The sequence below is a fragment of the Lepisosteus platostomus genome, chromosome 13 (assembly GCF_059453375.1).
Source record: "Lepisosteus platostomus isolate fLepPlt1 chromosome 13, fLepPlt1.hap1, whole genome shotgun sequence".
In the NCBI taxonomy this organism is placed as follows: domain Eukaryota; kingdom Metazoa; phylum Chordata; class Actinopteri; order Semionotiformes; family Lepisosteidae; genus Lepisosteus; species Lepisosteus platostomus.
Genome location: NC_142623.1, coordinates 20,367,987 through 20,392,208, shown reverse-complemented (window position 1 = coordinate 20,392,208; position 24,222 = coordinate 20,367,987). Strand labels below are relative to the sequence as shown.

The 24,222-nt window shown below is 43.8% G+C and overlaps 1 pseudogene; it reads left to right on the top strand.

The window, feature by feature from the left end:
* LOC148650201 (zinc-binding protein A33-like) overlaps window positions 1–24,222 on the top strand; it is an 86,149-nt pseudogene continuing 61,927 nt past the window's right edge.

Here is a 24,222-nt window from a genome sequence, read left to right as displayed (position 1 = left end):
GCTCAACAGACAGAGAGACAGATGAAGGAAGTGTTTGAGAGACAGCCAGATGATGAAGGAGAAGATTGAGAGCCTTATAAGAGAGATCTCATCCCTTTCAGACACAATCAGAACCATAGAACAGGATATGGAAGCCAAAGCCAATTCATTCCTACAGGTAGAGATGACCCTGTGACAACAGTCCACTGAATACAGACTGATAGTAATGAATGTTCACATTCACACACTGATAGCTAAAGTGTGTTCTGTGCTGTAACATTGAGGGATTGGTCTTAATGGAAGTCTAATACTTGAATTTAGCCATTTTCCTAGAGCTTCTTGGAATGCCAAATTCTTTTCCAGAAAGAGCTGACTTCAATTTCACTGCAAAATATTAAAAAAGACCAGACCTGACCTCAGTTAAATTGAAAGGAAAACAAGGAAGTCCTGCCAGAGTTGTCAACACAATGTGACAGCATATAACACAGCAGATGACAGGGGTCAATTTAAAAAATGTATTAGAGAGAATTTAAAGAGTATAGAGGAATTTATTTTCATGTTTTTCATATTTCTAATAGCCGATGTGTGGTGAGCGTTCTGGCGCACTATGGCTGCCGTCGCATCATACAGGTGGATGCTGCACAGTGGTGGTGGTGGAGGGGAGTCCCCATTACCTGTAAACCGCTTTGAGTGGAGTGTCCAGAAAAGCGCTATATAAGTGTAAGCAATTATTATTATTATTATTATTATTATTATTATTATTTTATATGTACATGTACATTGGAATTATTATTTAAGCTGATCTCTCAGGAGAACACAGTACAACAGACAACACCACACAATGTAGACAGTAAATTTATAAACATAGTAAATAATAACAACAGGAACAATAAATATGTTGTGGTGGTAGTGAAAAAAAGGGCAGAGTGCAGATGTGTATTGAGTCTGAGGCATTGCAGTTACAGTAGCTGTTCAGGATGCGTACTGCAGTAGGATAGAAGCTGTTCTTAAGTCTTGTGGTCTGTGCTTTAATAGTGCGGTACCACTTGCCAAGGGTAGGGGGAAGAACAGTTTGTGGCTGGGAAATTAGTAACAGCAACAAATAGAACTTTAGTAAATATACCGCATTTAAATGTCATGAAACAAAACTTAAAAGAAATGGAATGGGACTTTTTTGAAGTTGCAACAATAATTTTGGATAAAAACAGGACAAGTGATCCAGCATACTTACATTTATGGAAGACTTTAAAAAGTTCTTTATGAAAGATTAATTCTCAAAATACATATGAAAAGCATTCAAAGAAATACAGACTGTATACGTGGGCGGACAATAAATGATGGAAAGAAATCGCTCACTATGGGTAAAGGGGGAATGCTCACATTAGGTTGAGGTGATTAACAAAATACCATACTGTACAGTATGTATCAGTGCTCTTCTTAAAGTGCAGTATATACACTATATACTGTACCGTATAATCTGAATTCTGGTATAGTTAGTAAACTAGTCTTGTTTTTAAATGATACCAAACACCATAGATGCCGCAAAAGAAATTTTAAAAAAGTATCATGTACAGTAGATAAATGTTGGTACCTAGGAGATTAAAAAGAATGTGTACAATTGAAGGGTATTGTATATACAGTAAGAAGGGGCATAGCAGTGGAGTAGTGGTTAATACTAAGCATTACTATCTTGAAGCTCTGGGGTCCCGGGTTCAATTCCATATAGGGTTAATATTTGTGAGGAGTTTGTACCGTGTGTTCTTCCTGTATTCAGATGGGCTTCCTCTGGGTGCTCTGGTTTCCTCCCATGGTAAAAAAAAATACTGGTGATAAATTGGCTTCTGGGAAAATTTGACCTGGTGAGAGTGCGTGTGTGTGTCTGTGTGTGGCCTGTGATGGACTGACATCCCCTCAGGGTGTATCCTGCCATACATGTGTTGCTTGCAAAAATAGGTTCTGACTCCATGACCCTGAAATGGAAAAAAAATGGTTAGAAAATGGATGGATGTATACAGGTAGGAAAAACAAAAATCAGGAATATACAGTAACATGCTAAACATTGTGCATGAATAAGTTTAATAAGAAAATAATATACCGTACAGTAGGTATCGTATCTATTTTGAGACAAACTCATTCCAAACTCACAAACTTTTATTGTTGGAAAAAACAGCAAAGATAATGAAAATGTGGGCTATGTCTTTGCAATGTTTTTTACAATACACAACATATGGAGAAATGAAAAGTATTCCATTCCTTTGCTGTCATTTGTGCTTATGTACAAACTGTGGACGACACTTCCAGTGATTGATTAGTGCCAAACTAAATATGGGTAGACACCCTAATCTATGTAACCTATAATAGTACACTAGATATACTGTACAATAACTGGGTGTGCAGGATCGTCAGCTACCTACTGTATGTTAACTATACTAAAGTTAGAGGATACAAAATATATATGTACAACTTACATCATAAAACTGCACAATAGAATGGGTAAATGCATACAGTACATGTAATGAAGCTATATTGTGATCTGTATCACTACATTATCCATATACAGCATGATTGAACTGTTTCAGAATCAAAACATACATTATATCTGTACTCTTTGCTCTGTGCTGAGAAGTGATTGACACACCCTGCCTAGGTGGCAGTATTGACCTGACTTCCGTGTAGTGCATATTTAGGACCCTGTGCAGACAGTATAATCTGGAAGTGACTGGAAAAGGGCTACCGAGAAAACACGGAGAGGAACGGATGGGAGAACTGACAGGGGGCGGTGCCGACGGTGATCCAGGTGCACGGGGAAGCGCAGGCGAACAAGTCCAGTGGGAGTCCAAAAGGGAAAAACAAGGCACAATCCAAGGTCCAGGTAGCCGGGAGATCAATCCACAACAAAGACAGGGAAAAGGGATCCAGGAACATGGAAAATAAATCCATAACAGAACAAGGTGCGCCGAGACCCAGACTCAGATGGTCAGGATGCCCGGGGAAAAGGCCTTGCCCTTGGGCTTCTCCTGAGCCCGGTGGATAGGCAGGCCTTCAGACGTCCGTCTTCCAATACTGAGCCCAGAGCTTAGGAGGCACATAACTTACATAGTGATGGATTAAACAGGAGACAGGTGCACGTAATAATGAAACTAATAATAAAAGGTCGAAGTGCCTTCTAGAGGAGGGATGACGACCGTGACAGGTAGTATGTGTGTTGTAAGAACACTAAAATACTCCAGGTATTACAGAAGTGGATGAGTTCTGATCTTCTTCCTCACATATTGAATGATATATACAGTAGTACATCAAACCAATTTTAAGAAGCTATGTTTGCATACTATATATCTGTATGTTTTGAATGGATATGTGCTCAGAGCTGATATTCTGACTTTATACATCAAAGATCCGCAGATGAATAAGGAGAATCAAAATGTGTCAGATGGGCCTCCTGTCATTTCAAACCAGTCAGGTGATCTATTGTTTTGATTTTAAATGTTCTTCACGGTCCCAGGCAACATGTTTATTTCAGACCAGGAATTAACATGGGTTTTGTGGTATATACTGCATCTTGACTTATGATGTCTCTCATTTTGTACAGCAACCAAAACAAAGCACAGTATTCCAAATATTCTAAATATTCAAAGTAGAGCAGGATTTAAATATTACTTTCCTTGACTGAAAAATTCAACTCTTTTTTATTATTGCATTTCAGATCTCTCAGACTTAGGGTTGTATCCTAGGGTTCACTCAGGTGGTTTTTGTGGTTTATTTCACTGTCAATGTAGTATATCTAATCTTCACCAGTTTCAACTGCTGCTACACTGAATGCTGTTTAATTTCAGAAAGTAAAAGTAATAAATGCACCTTGCTCATCGTTGGAATTTGATCACGCTCACTACTCTAGCAGTCACTGACTCAATCACCTTCCTCCAGTCTGACCCTCACACTACTCAAAGCTACCAACTCACACTTATTTCTCCAGTCTGACGGATACACTACTCACAGATGCAGATGTCTCATCCTCCCAACTCTGTACAATACAATAGTATTAGATGATAATATAAGTGTTGTGGTTTATTTCACTGTCGATGTAGTAAATGAGTCATCTTCGCCAGTTTCAACCACTGCTACACTGAATGCTGTTCATTTAATTTCAGAAAGTAAAAGTAGTAAATGCACCTTGCTCCTCATTGGAATTCGATCACCCTCACTACTCTAGCAGTCACTGACTCACTCATGTTCCTCCAGTCTGCTTTGCACTACACATTAGGAGAGTGCCTCACTTGACTCTGCTTTAATACTCTTTCGCCAGAGCTATGGCATTGAATATTAAGAACTCACATGCCTCAAAGTTTACCTAATGCTTGGGTACATTTTAATTTAATCTCTCCCTCTATGTTGGTAATAAATAAAATCGAAAAGCCAGACCAGTTGACATCACCAGATATGAACTTTAAATACATGTATGCAAGGTTTACACTGTAAGGTGGTTATGTGGCAACCTTCAGTCTGCAAATATTCAGTTTTTCACTGTCCTGATTTATCAATCACATTTGATTTACGCACATTTTAATTGAACTGGAGTTTTCTAGTGCAAAGATGAATGGGTCACCAAGTCACTACTCTACTTAGAGACTGAGGACTGAGAGAAGCTGGGTTCCAGTCTGAGGTAACATACAGAGGTAAGTGTAATTCTGTTCCCATTGTGCTGTTCTGTTCCCATCTGTCCCATTTTTAGGAAAGTGTCATCAATAAAAATACCACAAAACTATTTTCGATTATATTTCTGAATCTTATGTCAAACATATGTAGATGTACTGTAACATTGAATTAAGAAAGTCAGGTGTTATAATAATAAACTTTATTTTATATAGTGCCTTTAAAAGTGGCTTCTCAAAGCGCTTTACAGAATGACAACAACAATAAATAAAAATAATACACAAGATAAAACACAATTACAATACACAGTGGATGGTGGTACTAAGAAAAGGAGAAGCAGAGGGGAAAAGAATGGAACCAGTTAAGTAAAGGCTCTTCTAAAGAAGAAAGTTTTGAGTCTGGATTTGAAGGAGTTTAGAGAAGTTGACTCTCTGATATACTTGAGCAGAAAGTTCCAGAGCTTGGGGGCATAACAGGAGAAGGCCCTTTCACCCATACAATGAATACGGGCTTGGAGGACAGTTAGGAGACCAGAATTAGAAGAGGTTTTGAGGTGGGGAGTAGGGCGATAACAGTTCAGACAGGTACAGAGGTGCCAAGCCATGCAGAGCCTTATAGGTGAGCATGAGGATTTTAAAGTCCACACAGAATTTGACAGGAAGCCAGTGCAAGGACTCCAGGATAGGAGTAATGTGGTCACTTGCACTAGACCTGCCGAATTTTGGACATACTGCAGTTTGTTCAAGGTAAATTTAGATACCCCAGAGAGTAGAGTATTACAATAGTCAATTCGAGAGAACACAAATGTGTTGATCAGCTTTTCAGCCACAGTTAGTGATAACATAGGGCATAGTCTAGCGATATCTCTGAGGTGAAAAAAAAACAATATGCTGCACATGTGGGTTGAATGTTAAGCCAGAATCGAATATCACCCCAAGGTTTTTAATTTAGACTGAAGCTCAAGTACAGAACCATCTACAGATAGGGTTACAGATTTGGCTTTACTAAGTTGATGGGGGTGCCAATAAGCATGACTTCAGTCTTGTCAAAGGAAATTTTGAGTCATCCAAGTTTTTATGTCTGAGATGCAATTAGATAGAATAGAGACAGCCACATCAGTGTCAGGTTTGGTACAGTATTGGGGTATATTTGAGTATCATCAGCATAGAAATGATAGCTGAGGACGTGATCTTAAAAACTGTGGAAACATGTAAATGCTGAAGAGCAAGGGGCCCAGTATTGAGCCCTGAGGAACACCAGACTTAACGAGACCAATTTCAGACCTATACCCATTAGGAGAGACAAAGTGACAACGATCAGTGAGGTAAGACTTGAACCATTTGAGAGCAGTGTCAGAAACTCCAAACATCTCCAAGTAAGATGTCATGGCCAACAATTCTCAAAAGCAGCACTGAGATCAAGAAGGATGAGTATAGAAAGCAAACCAGAATCAGAAGCTATTAGAAGATCAGTAGTGACTTTGACCAGGGCAGTTTCTGTGCTGTGAAGTTGACAGAAGCCAGATTGGAGAGGTTCGAAAAGGTTATTTGCAATAAGGCGGTTATGTTACTGAAATGTGACAGCACGTTTAAGAATATTTTCAAGAAAGGGTAAGATGAAGATGGGGTGAAAATTGTTAAGATTGTCCAGAGCCATGTAAGGCTTAAATTGTAAAACTGTGTTATCATAAATTAGCAATCAAAAATATTAAAATGAGTACTGTAATAAATTGTTGCACTTTTTCCACATCCTGTAAAAATATTCATTTACAAATCATTGTTCAAATGTAGGTTAATTCTGACTATCAGAAAACAAGTAAAATACTAAATCATAAAATATAAATGAGGGTAAAATATAATGCTAACAATCAACAATTAAAAACAATGTTAACTTTATAAAAACTAAATGCATTAACTAAAGAATAGGGTGGCTCAGTAATTAGCATACTTTTTGTATGTTTTTTTTATAAATACAAAAGTAGCACCAGATGTGGCTCAGTGGCTTTCAAAATTAAATTATGCATGCAAATGTTTGAATTAGAAAGATGGCTAAGCTATCCATCCATTTATAATGCTGGCACAGAGGATTAGCATTACTAGCTAGCAGCCATGTCACCCTGGAACTTACAATTGGCAACCCCCTTGTAGCTAAGCAGGTGTGAGCCTGGTCAGTACCTGGATGGGAGACCTCCTGGGAAAAACTAAGGTTGCTGCATGGTGTTGGTCCATGTGGGTCCTAATGCCACAGTATAGTGATGGGGACACTGTACTGTAAAAACAAGTGCCATCTTTTGGATGAGGCGTAAAACCGAGGTCCTGACTCTCTGTGGTCATTAAAAATCCCAGGGTATTTATCGAAAAGAGTAGTCACAGAGAGTCAGGACCTCGGTTTTTACGTCTCATTCAAAGGACGGTACCTGTATACAGTATAGTGTCCCCGTCGCTATACTGGGGCATTACGACCCACATAGACCACAGGGTGAGCTCCCTCTTCTTGCCCCACTAACACCTCTTCCAGCAGCAACCTTAGTTTTTCCCAGGAGGTCTCCCATCCAGGTACTGACCAGGCTCACACCTGCTTAGCTTCAGTGGGTTGCCAGTTGTGAGTTGCAGGGTGATATGGCTGCTGAGCAGTAATGGCAATCTCAGCTCAAAGATTTGGTTCAAACCACCAAATGGAGATGGGCGTGTCTACAAGCAGACCCTGCTGATGCGGGATTAACGCTAGGATGAGAGAGAGTGGATTAGCATTGCTATCTTGCAGAGCTGAGACCCTAGGTTCAGTTCCTGTGGTACTATATGTGTGGATTATGCACGTTTTCTCTTGGTTCACATGGGTTTTCTCCAGATGATCTGATTTCCTCTCGCAGTCCAAACATACTGATACGTTAATTGGCTTATGGGAAAACTGGCCCTGGTGTGAATGTGTGTGTTTGTGTTTGTCTGCTCTGTGATGGACTGGCATTATGTCCAGAGTGTATTCTGTCTATTGCTTGCTGGGAGAGTACAGCTCCCCTGAACTGGATAATGAGATTAGATAATGGATGGAACTAAAGGCACTGTGTAACTATACACAGTGATAGAAACAGCAGTTATCCTCACCAAGGATAAATTATTTTATAGTGCACTTCAGTACATGTCTGGTACATCAGTATCCATAACTAGTCTATATTTAACCAAATTGCTTCTAAATATAAACATCTTAAGATGCTGGCTCCATGGATCAGCATTAGCTATGTTTGCCTATTAATTCAATTTATATGCAGGTACATCCAACACACAGTTCAACACTAGCAAATACACAAAATCTAAATTACAATCCTCATTTCAGTATCTATGTAAACATTCAACAGCAGATATTCAGTCATCATCTACCTCTGCAGTCTGTAACATCCCCTGTCCAGTTGTCAAAAGCATGATTAACCCTCTTAGGAAGTGTTGTTGTTATCAGTGCATTCTTCCCCAAATTATCTTTTCCCTACCTACATCTGTAAACTTAACATAAGAACTTTTAACCTGTGCCTTCTACCATATGTTATGATGGTGCCAAACAATCTTTGTCTAATCTTACTGTACTTGCTATTTCTCTTGGCCTGCAGATAACACTTTTTAAGTCAGTCAGTTATTCTAGATTAAAGTAGTTCAAGTAGCTAGCTGCTTCAGCATGTCTAGGCAGCAAAGAAACAAGTGGCACACCCGAAGAAGGCTCCACAGACGAAACGTGTTTCTTTCTCTTTTCAGCATGCAATAAACCTTGACTTGCTCCTATTCTAGATTAAACCATTTCTCCAACTTGAAACGCTTAAAACCCCCTTGTAATTTTTGTCCCTATCCCAACTTCTCTTCCTTCTTCATTTCAACTATACTTTCTTAACTCTACCACTAGTAGATATTTTGTCCATACATCCTCCCTTGCTTCTTTTTCAACCTTTCTAGCCTTCTCTTTCAATTAATGCAACATGGCATCTATTATTCTAACCATCCTCTCACAAAACGTTCTGAATTTTAACGGACACTTTACCAATGAAGAAACAATAAAATAACAGAATTCGGATGTTGGTGAAAGAAGAGCTGTTTATTCATGTGCACACAGGAGAGCAGCTTGCAAAACCTAGTCTCCCTGAACGGTTATAAAGTTAGTCTTTTTATACAGTGTAACAAACAAAGTATTAGCACATACATCATATGACTTGCTAACTGACTCAGTCCTTTCCGTTCTTATGCTGGTCTAACAGAAAAGACCTCTTTATATGGCACTTTGCCAGAACTCAAAACAGGATGTTACAAGTTCCATATAGACGTTATGTGAAATTATGAACGGACAGAAGTTGCTATGCGTTTCCTGCTGACAGTCAAAGAATATGCAGCTTGACCTTTCGGAGATAAATTTCTAAAAGCATTTATTCTAGATTATTTACCACAGATAACAAAAACATCAAGAATGTACTTCTGTGTCAGCAAACAGGCATACCTCACCTCTGACAAACTCACTGATCTGTCTGCCATTCCTTTAGCTTACATAAAAGCTCTCTATACCTTGCATTCAATTCTAATATACAGTATGCTGTTTTTTTGCAAGAGATCTTCAGACATGCTGTTACTAGCCTGCAAATAACTCTTTATACGTAGCATTCTGAAATAACTCAGTCTACACAAAAATGCTCAAAAACTGCTTGTATTAGTTTGTATAAATCACTAATGATAGATAGATACTTTATTGATCCCGTGAGGGAAATTGCAGTGCAACAGCAGCTTAACACAGACAACACAGACACAGTGTAACGAATGATACAATAATAATAATAATAATAATAATAATAATAATACAATACAATCAGTACAGTGAGAAGTGCACTAAGAAGAGTTACTCACAGTCAAGAACACACAAAGAACGAACCAGAACAGAGCAGTACACAAAAAAGTTGTATTGCACAATATGACTATAAATATAAATGTATTGCACAGGTCCCTGGCATATATTGCACAAAAGTGGGTTTAAATGGGAAAAGAAAAAGAACAGATGTATCAGTTTACTGTTCAGTCCAGAAACAGGTCACTGTCAATGTTGCCTCTGCCCAGACGCAAGGTGGATGCGTTGTACAGTCTTATGGCAGAAGGCAAGAATGACCTCCTTTAGTGCTCCCTTTCTCACCGTGGATGAATCAGTCTATTGCTGAACGTGCTCTTCATTTCTACAAGCATGTCATAGAGGGAATGGGAGACGTTGTCCATGATGGCTTCTAGTTTGGACACCATTCTCCTCTCAGCTACTACCTCCAGGGGGTCCAGGCCAGACCCAATGACAGAGCTTGCTGTCCTGATGAGCTTGTTCAGCCTGTTATATAGCCTAACATCATACAGTATGTGAATACCGGCCATGTACTGTAGCATTAAAAAAAAGCTGCATTGTGCAACATTTCACTGATTTGGTTTCTTTTAAAGTGAACTAGAGAAACCAGAAAGACTCCTTTTCTAGAACTAATGATTGCACATTCTGTACACTGGGGTAATTAAATCCACACCGAGCAATCTCCAGAATGTTCACAATTTGGCAGCCAGAATCCTGATCGGACTGTAAACAAGCAATCATATTACACCTGTCTTCAAGTCCTTGCACTGGCTTCCTATCAAGTTTTGAGTCAACTTCAAAATTGTCATCCTCATTCAGTACCTATCTGGCGTATTATCTACTTTCCACCTTGCAACCTTTGTTCGTCTGACTCTGGTCTTCTAGATGTCCCCAAGATTATCTACATTTTATAGGTGACAGTTCTACTCTTGCTGCACCCCAGAGCTCTGGATTTGTATCCCCAGTGATATCAGAGTCACCTACCCTGAGTCCATTTAAATCTAAACTCAAAACCTTTCTTTTCAGAAAGGCTGTTATTTAGCGTCTGTATCTGCTTCTTTTTCTAACTTCTGCAGTTCTTTTAACATCTTGTCGTTCTTATATGAACAGTATTTACTTTGTAATTTGTAGTCCTTATAACTGTTTTACACTTAATGATTGCTTTGAGATGCTACATTTAAAGATGCTATAGAAAATAAAGTTAATTATTATTGTTATAGAGAAAAATGATCAGATTTTACCTGGTATCTACTGTATTTTCTGTGCTTGCCCTATCTAAATAGATTTTCAATTATTCTAAAAATCTTCTTCTTGAAATGAGCCATTTCTAGATTCCTGTTTTCACTGTTAACATCTTGCACAAGCTCTGTGACAAAATATATATTGATCTCTGACAGCTCAAATCATTAGATTTCTATAGTTATGTCTTTATTTAGTGATTACTGACAAAGGCTAAATTACTTTCTTGGAAAATGTATTTTATGTGTTGCAAAAAAACAAACATGCTTTAACAAAATATATTTACAAATCCTTTCCCCTGGCAATCTACTTGATTGCCCAACTATTTGAGAATCCTTCCATGAAACCATGTTTGCTATTAAATTCATATAAGGCTCTCTGATAGAATTGCTCTTTTTTCATGTATGTTCATTTTCTGACTTTCTATCCCATCAAACCTTCATACTCTCCCTGCTAGAAATGCACCTGATTATTCAAGCCCCTAACTCTCAAGCCAAATATGCTTCAGGTTCACATGTTCTTTTGTAACACACAGCCTTCTGGGATTTTTTGTTTTTTTAAGTGTTTGTAAGTGTTCCTGAATCCCTGAATATCTGGTCATGGCTTTTTTGTTTGCTCATTTCAAAGTAATATCTGCTCCATTCTAAAACCTTTTTGCTCATGTGCATGTATGTATTTTTATGTTTATTTAAATCTCTCAAACTTTAACATCCTAAATTTTCATTTGCCTTTTTAGACTGAATTTTAGCTTCAGCCTTAAAAAGCTTAAGTTTTCTTTATCTTTTGTTACTTGTCCTACAGAGGTCTTTAATTGTGAAGTTTCCAGTATCTTTACATTAATCTATGCACATTTGTAAACTATTACTGATCACCAAATTACTGCACTTGACATGGCCTAATTCCCCTTTTCCTGAACATCTATGGCAAGCAGAGCTAATGCTGTTTCTGTTGCGATCTTCAGCAGCTGAAATGTCACTGTTTAAACGATTAAGAAATTACATTGCTCAAATTTGGAATTACCTATTCTATGCAAACACAAAGTAGTTGCTCTCTGAAAATGTTATTTTTTTTGTTAGCCTTTAAGACCTTGATCAAAACTGATTTGAGATGTCAAAAAGTATTTATTTTCTATTTGTATTTCTGCTCCAGAAAAAAATGAGTTGTTTGTCCAGATTTTAACTTTATATTTAGGCTCAGATTTCAACTATAAATCTTACATTAATTGCTAGCAGTAAATACTGATGTTCCCCACCCCCCACCTCTTACCACAAAAATATATTTGTATTGTAGCTGGGATTCCCTTTTTTTCTGTATGTGTCTATCCCTACTCTCTCTCACCCGCTGCGATTTGGACCCAGAATGGTTATGGAATGGATGCCAAATAAGGATGGTTTAAGCAACATACAGAGCCGAGTAGCTGACAGTTTGAGGTAGCCTATCATGTAAATTTCACTGATTTGTTAAGCTTTTGAAATGCCGCCTCAAAGTCATGTGACTGATTTTTCGCTCTGTTTCGTTGGTTAAAGTCAATGATCACTAGCGCCACCATGTTGACTGTAATGTGTAGTTTTTAGTTCAGTTTGAATTTTAACTGTATGTACTGTCTGAGTATTTGGCTAGGGCTCCAATAGATGGAATGCCAAAAATCTTCATTGCCATCTTCTTTGCTTTAAAAGTACCCTCCTCGTGGAAGAATTTTCACCTCGAATGTTTGCCCACCAACTAACAGGCAGACACAAACTAAATAACAATATAAAGTGAAGTTGCAAGAATAGCCATTACAAACATTTAAAAAAACATACTTGCAAGATAAAGATCACAGTAATACAATATTATATTAAAACTAACACTTTATGGGCACTACACAGTGAGCAACACTGCCCACAAGCTCCCTTTCCCAAAAACTTCACAGAGGCAATGTCACGTAGCTAATTTACAGCTGCATATAATTTTATCTTCCCTTATGAAATAAAAAATCCAGACATTTGTCAATTTATTTACTAAAATTATCTATCTCAGTAATCATAGTCTTAATCTCACTATGAGCCCCCGTGCTCACTCAAGCTTCACACTCCCAGTATAACAAACAAAACATGTTTTCAGGTGTGAGATATCTGTTGTAACTGTTAATACAATGACAGATATAATTGTGGTTCTCTTACAATTAAATACATGAATGGACCTCCAGACCATCTCCAGGATGTTAGGAAAGGGCACGGGAGGGATTGTTTCGTGCCAGGCACCTACTGTATCGCATTATCACCTCACACCCGGGGAAAGGGAAACTGGGTTTCTCCATTTATTTCATTCTCCATCACTCCCCCCAACCCCCAAACCCCAGACAGACAAAGGTGATAAAGGTGAAAAAAATTAATTCAAAAGGATGCATTGTGTTAACACAAACTCTGCTACTAGAACTGCTTGTAAGAGCAAAGTGACTTTCTGCTCAATTAAATGAAAGCTACAGTACAGATTTTAAATTCATCAAGCAAAATTAGCTGTTTGTCCAAATCAGCTATTTAGCAAACTATTTTGCAAGACTTCTCAAAAGATACCTTTTGTCTCTCATGCAAACTCAACAAAAGTTTATTTTTTTTTATCATTTTGAAACTTGGACGATATGCCTCAGGAACCTATTTGTACTGTAGTATAATCAAAAACAAAACCCTGCTGGGACTCATCTCCCGACGTTCCACACATGTGAATCCCATGAAGTCAGATCCACAGATATACCGAAACAGTAGCATACACGTTGGTGAACTGCAGTGTGATCACATATTAGCCAGCAGCCATATCACCCTGCAACTCACAACTGGCAACCCACTGAAACTAAGCAGGTGTGATACTGGTCAGTACCTGGATGGGAGACCTCCTGGGAAAAACTAAGGTTGCTGCTGGAAGAGGTGTTAGTGGGGCAAGAGGAGGGCGCTCACCCTGTGGTCTATGTGGGTCTTAATGCCCCAGTATAGTGACGGGGACACTATACTGTATACAGGTGCCGTCCTTCGAATGAGACGTAAAAACCGAGGTCCTGACTCTCTGTGGTCATTAAAAATCCCAGGGCGTTTCTTGATAAGAGTAGGGGTGTAACCCCGGCGTCCTGGACAAATTTCCCATTGGTCCTTACCAATCATGGCCTCCTAATAATCCCCATCTATGAATTGGCTTCATTACTCTCTGCTTTTCTCCCCACTGATAGCTGATGTGTGGTGAGCGTTCTGGCACACTATGGCTGCCGTCACATCATCCAGGTGGATGCTGCACATTGGTGGTGGTGGAGGGGAGACCCCATTACCTGTAAAGTGCTTTGAGTGGAGTGTCCAGAAAAGTGCTATATAAGTGTAAGCAATTATTATTATACTATGTTGTAGTGGTTTGATGGGTTTACTGAGACAATTATTAATTGTAGCAGTAATCACGAGGTTGTTCGTTGGGGCTTTTAGAAAATCAATCGTCAGAACAACTAATAACGCACACACACGGGTTCAATACACGATACATTTATTAATATAAACTGTGCACCAAACATTTACTAGTCTGCCTGGATACGAGCGGCAGACCTTACTGTGAGGGTTATCAATATACAAGGTATATAATCTCGAAGAGATGCAAACACAGAGAGATACACAACAGAGAATATATGTCAATATATATCGTTCGGTTACCAAATCGCTAATCAGTGTTATTACCCACTGTTACTCTAAACTCGGAAGTAAATACATTACTCATGAATTAAATTGATAACAACTTGTGTTGAGGTACAATTGAATTCTCGAGACGCAATGTAGAACATGGGGTTTACTTATCCACTGTGTTTGGATTTGGAATTTCCCGGCACGAACACCAAACCAGGTGACAGGCTCTGTTGCAGCCTCTGTTCCAGCGGTTGTCCAATGGGCGTTGTGTTGGCGTCCTCTGGCTACCGGCCAACCAGTCGAGGTGCAGCTCGGAGTAGGACGGGCGGAGGAATCTGACTGCGGCGCGCAGGGCAGTCGTTGCTCCGAGGGGATCCACCAGCAGTCCGGCTGGCTAGTAGAAAGTCTCTATGCACAGAGTGTGACCGCAAGTCCTCACAAGTCACTCTTTTGCCTGGGAAGAAACTGGTTCGTTCCCGGTCCAGCGCTGCTTCTGAATAAGCTATTCAGGTTGTCGACGAGGGTCCAACTGTAGGCTGCCGTTGATCAAGCGGAGCATTCATGTTGGTAGAATTCTGAGTACGTACGGGATCCTCGGCCTCGCGCTTAGAACAAAGTCCAAGTCCCTTTGCAGACAACAGCAGTTGTCACGTGATTGTCTCTGAGGATGCACGAAAATGGCCAAGGAGAGCCCAGAACTGAGCTTGCGCTCCCTTTTTGATCAAGACCCAGATGTGTGCTGATAGGTTGAGAGTTTGGCGGGCATTGGAGACCCACGTGGTATTACCACGCCCTGCCAGTCCCTGATTGGTTGGTTAAGGTGAGATATAAGTCACTTACTCTTGACACTTAGGAATGCAGTCCAGATGTCCATTCGGCACTCCCTAGACTGATAGGCACCAATGGATGACCATTGATCATGATAGCCAGGCTTAGCTAATTGCATCCCCATCTGGGAGCTTGTTTCTTATCAAAAGAAAACATCTTAAATCAGCCTGCATGAATTCTTTCTCTGTGGCTGCACTACAGAGATGGAGGGTGAGATGGGGCCTCCTTTAGGAGCATACCAACGCTTAATTCTGTCTTATTAACAAGCATTGCCGCTACATATCCCCCCTTTTTGAAGGTCGTGAGGTCCTGAGGCGTTGTTGCCTTCAAAACAAAAACAGAGTTAAGTGATGTCTGTTGTACCACGGTGGATTCTACCACCCAATATCCACATTACCTCTTGAGAATTTGTACAGGAAATAGTGTTGGAAAGAACATTGTGTATACCTGCTCTCAGTTATAAGGTACCTAGAAATGAGGCATTGGGCATCATCATTAGCCCTAGACCTTAAACTTCCGGCAGTTCACTATCAGTATCGGATAGCTCTGCAGCAGGCAGACGTTTGGGAGTGGTTACCTGATTTAGGTGATAAACCATTGCTCCCTTTGTCTCATTCAAACTACCCCGCAAGGCTTTGATACAAGAGAACAGCATCCAACACATTACCCCAGCCATGATCCAGCTACCCAGCAGCAGTGTCAAGATGACCACGTTTACTGTTCCTAGCGCCCTAGAGGATCCACAACGACTGTGCTTGGGACCTACCAGTGTAGTTTTTAAGTTTGTGTCGTTGAGAACAAATTCGACTACCTGTACACCCTCAAGACTTACTGTCTCTTGGATTCTCTCATCTAAGTCAACGCTGTGTCCTCTGAAAGCGTCCTCAATCTCGAGTTCTGTTTCATACAGTCCTGACTCCAGGTGATATAGTGCTAAATTGTTGAGATGCACTATAGCTCCTTCAGGAACTTGTAGAAAAACTGTTTGGTTGGGTAGCTGCACTTCGGTAGCTGTATCATGTCTGTCATAGGTTATTGTAACAGTTAACTGTGGTATGCTGACCAGCCATTGCTTTCCCACCTGCTCAACCTGGGGTTCGTTAACCTCACTTTTGCTCGTCACTGTGGCTTTACACCTTTCAGTGGCAGCCCCCTTTCTGATACCACACAACCTCTGAGTTGTGTCCCTAAGGAATGGCTTACTTGGGCATACCCAGTGGATATCCTTGGTTGATATACACAGTTCCAGGTTTGGAACAAGGTACAAATTTGGATCATCCTCCTGGTAAGCTACGAGCGGTGGGGTGGTCAACTTCACATGCATGTCCCCCCTCCAGAAGCCAACGTTCAATATAGACTTGAGTTTATAGATATCCTTGCTACTCACGATGGGAAGGTTCAACAGGAAACCTATTTCCTTGGCTTCGGGGTTGACATGTATGGAAATGGAACTGCCTAGACTGTATGCAAGATGTACTTGCAATGGCTGCACCATCTCGGAAGTGGTTGTCTTCAGTACTTCTTCTACTAAGGACAGTGGAACCAAGTAGGTTGGAATCTGTCACATGGCTAGGCTTGTTACTGTGGCACTAAGCTCCCTAAGCAGATCCTGCATCAGCATTCTGACCTGTTGCACATAAGCATAGTCCCACTGTAACACGTTGACAATCCTGCCCACGGTGTGGAGGGTGTTATTTAACACTGCTGCATGAAGGTTTACTGCTAAAATTGTACCCTGTAAGGTTTTCCCTAGGCTTTCCAGCTGCTGCTGCTGTTGATACAGCCTGTCATAAATTTCTGGCATTTCCTTACGTAACCCAGACACCTGCCTTCTCAGGGTGGTCAGGGTGACAGTGTTAGCAGCAAACAGACCCGCTGAAAATAGCGAACCCACGGCGGAGGCCGCAGCAATCAGACCCCCCAAGAACCTTTTGGGGCGGCTGAGGCCTGTCATCTCCTCCTGGGTGACTGTTGCCTTCCTCAGCTGGCGGAGCATGTGTATAGTGTCTAGCTGGGCATGCCATACAGTATCTCCAGCCCACTGCCTACCATGATAGGACACCCTACTGTTCATGTTGATGTGCTTCCAAAACACATCATGTGGGTCCAGCCGTACATACACTCGCTGAGTATATGTTCTGCAATTTGCTAACAACAATCCGGGAGCGTCCTGCAGGACTATGCCGGTAGGAGGACCGGGTTCCACAACTTCAAGGGGCTGTGTTGAGGTGATCCACACTACTGTCAGGACCAGCCGTGGCAGTTTTAGGATTCCCATTCTGGAACACAGATGAGGCACATGGTACAGTTCCACTATATTTTTGAATATATTTTCCTAGCAGGACCTACACTACAGTACCTAACTACCTGCAACTACAAAGGGGCACCCCCCTCTTTGATCGGGTTTAGACTTTTAACCCTATTCTGTGTCCTCCGGCGCCATTTGAGGTGGGCGATACAACCGGAGGTGGTTGCGATGCACCCACTTGTAGACCAGAGATTGCCTTCCCTTTTCAATCCGAATTCGATAAGCTACCGGTGATACCTTATCGACAATCTCGTGGGGTCCTGTCCAACTGGGTAAGAACTTCCGGGCCACCCCTGTGGGTTTGGCAAATTGGAAGTACAGGACCTTGTCTCCTACTTGGAGTTCCTGGTTAACTGCCTTTCGGTCATAGAATGCTTTCCTACCCTCTGCACTCATTCCCAGATTGTTCTGGGCAAAAGCAAAGGTTGCCTGCAGATGTGCTCGCAGGTCTGACACATACTGATGGGCCGTAGCAGCCCCCGTCGTGCTCAGGTCCTCCACCCCATAAAGACAGTGTAGGGGAAGAGTCATCTTCCGACCTGTCATCATCTCAAAAGGTGGGACCCCCGTAGAGCAATGGGGCGTGGCTCTGATGGCCATCAGAACCAGGGGCAGCTTAATGTCCCAGTCCCTATTGCTGGTGGAGACAAACTTTCTGAGCATACTAACCACCGTTCAGTTTGCCCTTTCTGCCTGGCCCGAGGATTGAGGGTGGTAGGAGATATGCAACTGGGCCTTGACCCCAAGCATATTCCACAGGGTTGCCATTACTGTAGCTGTGAAATGGGTTCCCCGATCCAAGTCCACGGTCAGGGGGAGTCCCCATCGACTGAACACATGGTTCACCAACAGCACTGCAGTTGTCTCTGCCATGTCATTGGGTGCTGGGAGGCACTCAATCCATTTTGTGAATGCACACGTAACCGTGAGGAAATATTTGTTCCCTCTGGATGACCTCACCAATGGCCCCACCCAATCCATTTGTAGATTGGACCAGGGGAATGTCATGCCCTTTTTCTGGAGTGGTGCATGGTGCAAGGGCAATGATGGTTGGAACTGGCTACACGTCAGACACCCCTTTACATACGCGGCGATGTCTTGGCCCATGTGAGGCCAGAATGCCACCTCCTGGATAATGTCGTACATGGCCTTGATTCCCCGGTGACCCCCACAGGGTTCGTCATGAGCGTGTTGGATCATGACCCCCCGATGACAGCGGGGAACTACCCACTTTGGGACACCTTGTGCAACTGGTACACAAACCAACAACCCCTTTATAATTTTTAGGTTGTCTTTCACCTCTGCCAGCTCCTTCAGCTCCAGAGACTGGCTCAGCACCTTCTCCGAAAGAGGTTGACGCACTGGGTCAGCTATATGCTGATACATTTGCCCAATTGCTGGGTCCTGTTTCTGCATTTCTGCAAGATCGGTGTTAAAACCCTGTGACCCAAGCACTACAGATTGAGGGTCAGCTCCGATATCCTGTCTAGCCCTGCTTCGGGTGACCGCCTTGACCTCAGCCACGGTTTCTGGGGGTAGCCATTCCTGCTGGAACTGCCAGGGTTCACCCTCTAAGGCGCCAGATTTGGCCAGCCGGTCGGCCTCATCATTCCCGTCTTTGTCGGGTCCCTTCACCTGGGAGTGTCCCTTCACCTTCCTCCAGTAAACCATCATTCCAGCCTCGGTCGTGAGCTTGTCACTGGCCAGGAACAACTCTTTGTTCTTCACTTCCTTGCCCCGGGCATTTTTCATGCCGTTACCCTTCCAATACGGAAGATGGGACACGAAGCTATATCGGGCGTAGTTCGAGTCACTACAGATGACAAATTGTTTAAGGCCATTTGTCAGGGCCTGCTGGAGGGTGATCAGCACCCCAGCTACTTCCGCATACTGACTAGTCTTTGGTCCTAGCTTATAGCGGGTCGGCCCACAGGGAGTGTTGTCTTGCCAGACTACTCCTACCCCTGCTAGCACCTGTTGTTCGTGGCGAAAAGAGCAACCATCAACATAGGCCATGGGTAAGCCCTGGCCCACGTTCTCATCGTAGTACCGATGATTGTTCGGTAGCTCAGCAGCGGGAATCATTTCTGGAGCTTCCATGTCAGTGTCACAGTCGTGACACACTTGGCCCAAAGCCAGGCCCTGTCCCAGGTACATTTTCTTGCTCTGTGCATAACGTACCTCTATCTCATAGCCTTGTAGGGCCATCATCCATGCCACAATCCTGCTATTTGACACCCTGCCCGCTTTCAGTCTCTGGCTATGCAGGAATGTCACAGGTTGGTGGCATGTTTCGATGATGATCTTTTGTCCCCCAACATAACTACGGAAGTGTTCTACCGACCAGAGCGTAGACAACAGGGCCTTCTCGCAGTCCAAGAACTTTTGCTCCACTGGGCTCAGGGCTCGACTGGCATACGCCACCACCCTTCGCTCTTGGTCATATTCCTGACTCAGAGCAGCCCCAAGGCAGTGCTCTGAGAACCCTGCTTCAAGATAGAAGACCTTATTTTTGTCAGGGTAGGCCAAGCACGGCGCACTACCGAGTTTGCGCTTCAGCTCCATCACAGCCTGTTCTGGGGAAGGCCCCCACTCAAAGGGCACGTCTTTCTGCAACAGCTTATGGAGGGGCCTTGCTATTTCAGCGTAATCCTCAATGAACTGCCGGGAATAATTACATACTCCCAGAAAGCTGCGCAGTTCAGACAGGTTAGTGGGCGACTTCATATTCTGGATAGCTTGGACTCTGCTGGACTGTGGCTGTATGCCTTGGGCTCCAACCAACAGTCCCACGTACTCCACTTGGGTCCTACACCACTGTCCCTTAGCCAGAGACAGTTTGGCCCCTGCACGGGAGAGCTGGGTCAACACATGCCTGATCTCGGCCATGTGTTCTTCCCAGGTCTGACTCCGCATCAGAATATCGTCCACATAGACCAGGTTGCCCCTGGCGGCTGCATCACTCATGGCTTTGTGCAGAAATATGTTGAACTCCGCTGGGGAGTTGGAATACCCAAAGGGGCATCGATTCCAGGTGAACTGCCTGTTTCCGAAGGAAAAGGCCAGTTTGTACTGGTCTGTCGGTTCTACTTTAAGGGTCCAGAACCCATTGGCCACATCCACTGTGGTGAAATATTTCGCTGTTGTCACCTTGGCTAACTCCTGATCTAGGTAGATCATTGGCCATCGTGACAAAGGAACCTGTTTATTCAGCTGCCGGTAGTCAATGGTCAGACGCCACTTACCATTGGGTTTCAGCACCGGCCACAGTGGGGAGTTATAAGTGGAGTTACACTCCCTTAAGATCTGACACTCTAGTAGAGCATCCAACGTCTGCTTTATGGACTCGTATGCCGTGAGGGGAATGCGATACTGCCTGACATAGGTTGGGCGGGAGCCAGGGGCCGTAGGAATGCGCACTGTGTGCAAATCCGTCACCCCGCAGTCATAGGCGTCCCGTGCAAACACTTCCTGGAAATCCTGGAAGATCTGACGCAGCTGCTGACGCTGGCTTTCCATTTCCAGGGCATCTGCCTTACCAACCTGTTCCTGTACCTGCTCTAGGAACCCCGCTTTTGACGGCATGGCGGTATCCCGGGTCGCACTCTCGGCTGAGTGGTCCGTCGGAACACCTGCGTGTACTGTGTACACAACCATCTCATCCTTATCGCTAAGGTCCACTCTGCACACCTCCTGGTTGCAGAATCCCTCTATTGGCATAATTGCGATCATCCGCCGGGGGTAGGTGTAGTACACCTGCTCGGTTCCCCCCTCCCTGGCCAAGGGACCAGGGAGCTGCCCCAGTACTGGGATGGCCAGTTCGAAATCATAGAAACCATTGTCAATTACCAGTCCCATGTCAGTGCGAGCAGGGATTTTGACATCTTGCTTTGCTATGTTCTGCACCAACAGGCAGGTGGCTCGGCCATTCCATTCCAGTCTGGGGGTACCACAGACTGCTAGGTTCAGTCTGATAAACTGAGCTGATGGTTGGAAGAAAACCATCTCAGCATCCATTCTCTGTCCCTTCTTTAGGACAAGGCGTACCGGAAACCCTGCTGTTGACGCAGGAACGATCAGGTCCGATTCGTTTACTACCTGGCAGGCCTGAGGAATCGTCTGACCTGACCGAATGTTCTCGGGGTCGCCGCTTAGAGAGTGGGCATCTGGGTTCACCCGTGTCCACAGCACACTGTTTACTGTGTCCAGATGGGCGCCCAGTCGAACCAACAGGTCTGCACCAATACAGACCGAATGGGTCAGCTGAGGCGCTACCTGGAAGTAGTGAGCAAACTTCCTTTTTCCGATGGAGATGGAAGCTACAAAGCTTCCTTTGCTCCAAATGGACCTATGAGGTGGGGGTGCCCACCACAGAACCTGTGACTGCGTCACCAGGGTCACCTGACGGCTTCGCGACAGGTCCTTGAACAGACCTTCACTGATTATGGACTTCTCAGAGCTGAGGCTGAGAATTACATCATCAACCTGCACTTCTGCCACCTGGACCCCTCCCACCACCATGGGGTGGTAGTCCTGGTCCCCCTGAGGTACCAGGGCGCACAGAAAGGATTCCCACTCATTACCGGACAGGGAGATCCACTCTTCTTCAGGGATGAAAAAGGGGTGTGCTTTACCTGGCGGGTCAAGCAGCTGCTCGGAGCACTGCTCCTGTAGTTGGGAGACCGTGGGAGTGCTGGCCTGGGCAGGACTTTCCTGTAGTTTTGGAAAGCAAGAAGAGACATTTATTTCTCGTCCAGAGGAACCAGGTGGAACCTCCAACTCAGCTATAGTGTTCAGTGGGCACTGTGTGGTCACAGCATAACCACTGAACCCCCCTTTTTGCTGTACGACAGGCTTAGGGTTTTTGACCTGAGCCCACAATTTTCCACGCTGGCAGTCCACCAGAGGCTCCAGCCTGTCAAGCAGGTCTTGGCCAATGAGTAGTGGCTCTGTTTTAAACCTAGAGATGTAAACAGGATGCACCACATTCATTGGCCCGAACCTAAGTGCCACCCACACTCGGTGTGTGATCCTGGCATGATCCTGGGTATAGCTGGAAATATCTATCTTACACGGTTCTACCTTAAGTCTGATGCCTTTTCCTTTCGCTACTCGTTTGAGCTCGCTGAATAGATCGGCTGACATCAAACTAATTTCAGCCCCAGTGTCAATCAGTGCTTCTCTATCTAAGACGCTTTCAAGAGAAACCTTGATATAAATACGCCTTGCTTTGCCTTTCTGGCTGAGATTCCCTAAAAATTGTTGGAAGCCTGCCTTTTCTTTGACTTCAGGGGCGGGGTCAGCGCCCAACTCAGAGTCACAGCCTTCTTCCAGGCAGGAACCCTCCCACCCAATCAGATAGACTGAGGGAGGGGTTTGGGATGGATCCCCGCCTCCTCCAGTGAGAAGGGGCGTGGTCCCCCTAAGCTCATTCATGCTTCCGGCATTCGGTGCGGAAGGTTTACCCTGTCCTGATCTCTCAAGCAGGGCTTGTTCAAGCCGGGCCAGGCGGGCTGCAGTCGACTCCCTTCGTCCAGCCTTATGATAGGCTCTGCCTGAGCCCTTGCCTTCCCCGTAGCGCTCACGGCAGCTCTGACGCTTAGTGCGGTCCTGCCTGCCTATTTTGCGCCGGGGCTTAGCGGGCTCAGGAACCTCAGCTCCCTCGAGCTGAGGCGAGTTGTCAACCCTGCTGGCTTTAGTGGCGAACACGGCCGTTTTAGCAGGTTTTCGCTCTGAGGAAGCAGAGACTTCAGCTCCCCAGGCTTTTTGAGCCAACCTTCTAATGTCAGCCATTTTCATCACTTTTGCATCAGTGTGCATCACAATCATTTTCCTGACTGAGGGATGCAGATGAGCAATGAATAAACCTTTGAAATTCACGTTCTCTTCGCAACCCTCTTCATTCCGCCCTGCAAAATAAGTGCGCCTAAGCCTCTCATAATAGTCGCGAGGGGCTTCAGCTTTTTCGTGCTTAATATGGTGCGCAGCGGCCACGGCAGCTATGGGATCAATAAAAGCCAAAAATTCTCCGATCATTGCCTGACACAGCTCCTCAAAGCTATTACAGACCTCCGGTCCTTGTCTAGACATCCACTCGTGGACCGCTCGGCTGGTAGTTTTCCTTACTAACATAGCCTTTTCCTGTTCGGACGCTCCGGGCATAAACTGCAAAGTATATCTCAGCTCATCGATGTAGGTTTCCATATTATTCCCTGACAATGACGGGTCAAACCTTTCTACATCTTTGGCTAACTGCCTCAGGGAGTGGAGGTTAATTTTTACGGTTTCTCCGCGGGCAGGGAGACGGCTGTGATCAGGAGCAGGGGGTCTATGCCTGAATTGCATCGCCCTTGCGTCTCGCGCAGGACTCAGCGATCTCCCCCATGCCGATCCGACCACAGACCCTGGCCGAGAGAAACCTCCTCCCGGCGCGCTGGGTGAGCGCTCCGGGGTGCTAGGTGGGCTGGCATGTAAGTGGGATCTAGCCTGTTTTGCTTCCAGTACGGCAGCATCTAACTCCTTTTGCCTTTCCTGGCTGAGCTCATTTAAACTCTCAATTTCTTTTTCTTTTTCTTTCAAGCTCGCTTCCAGGTCTCTCCTAGCTACCTCAGCCGCAGTTTCTCTAGCAGACAGGTCATCTAATTTACCTAAAACTTCCCTGAGTCTGTCTTCACTTTCCTAATTTTTCACTCTCTTTTCTCTGATTATATCCAACAACTCAACTCGCTCCGCCTT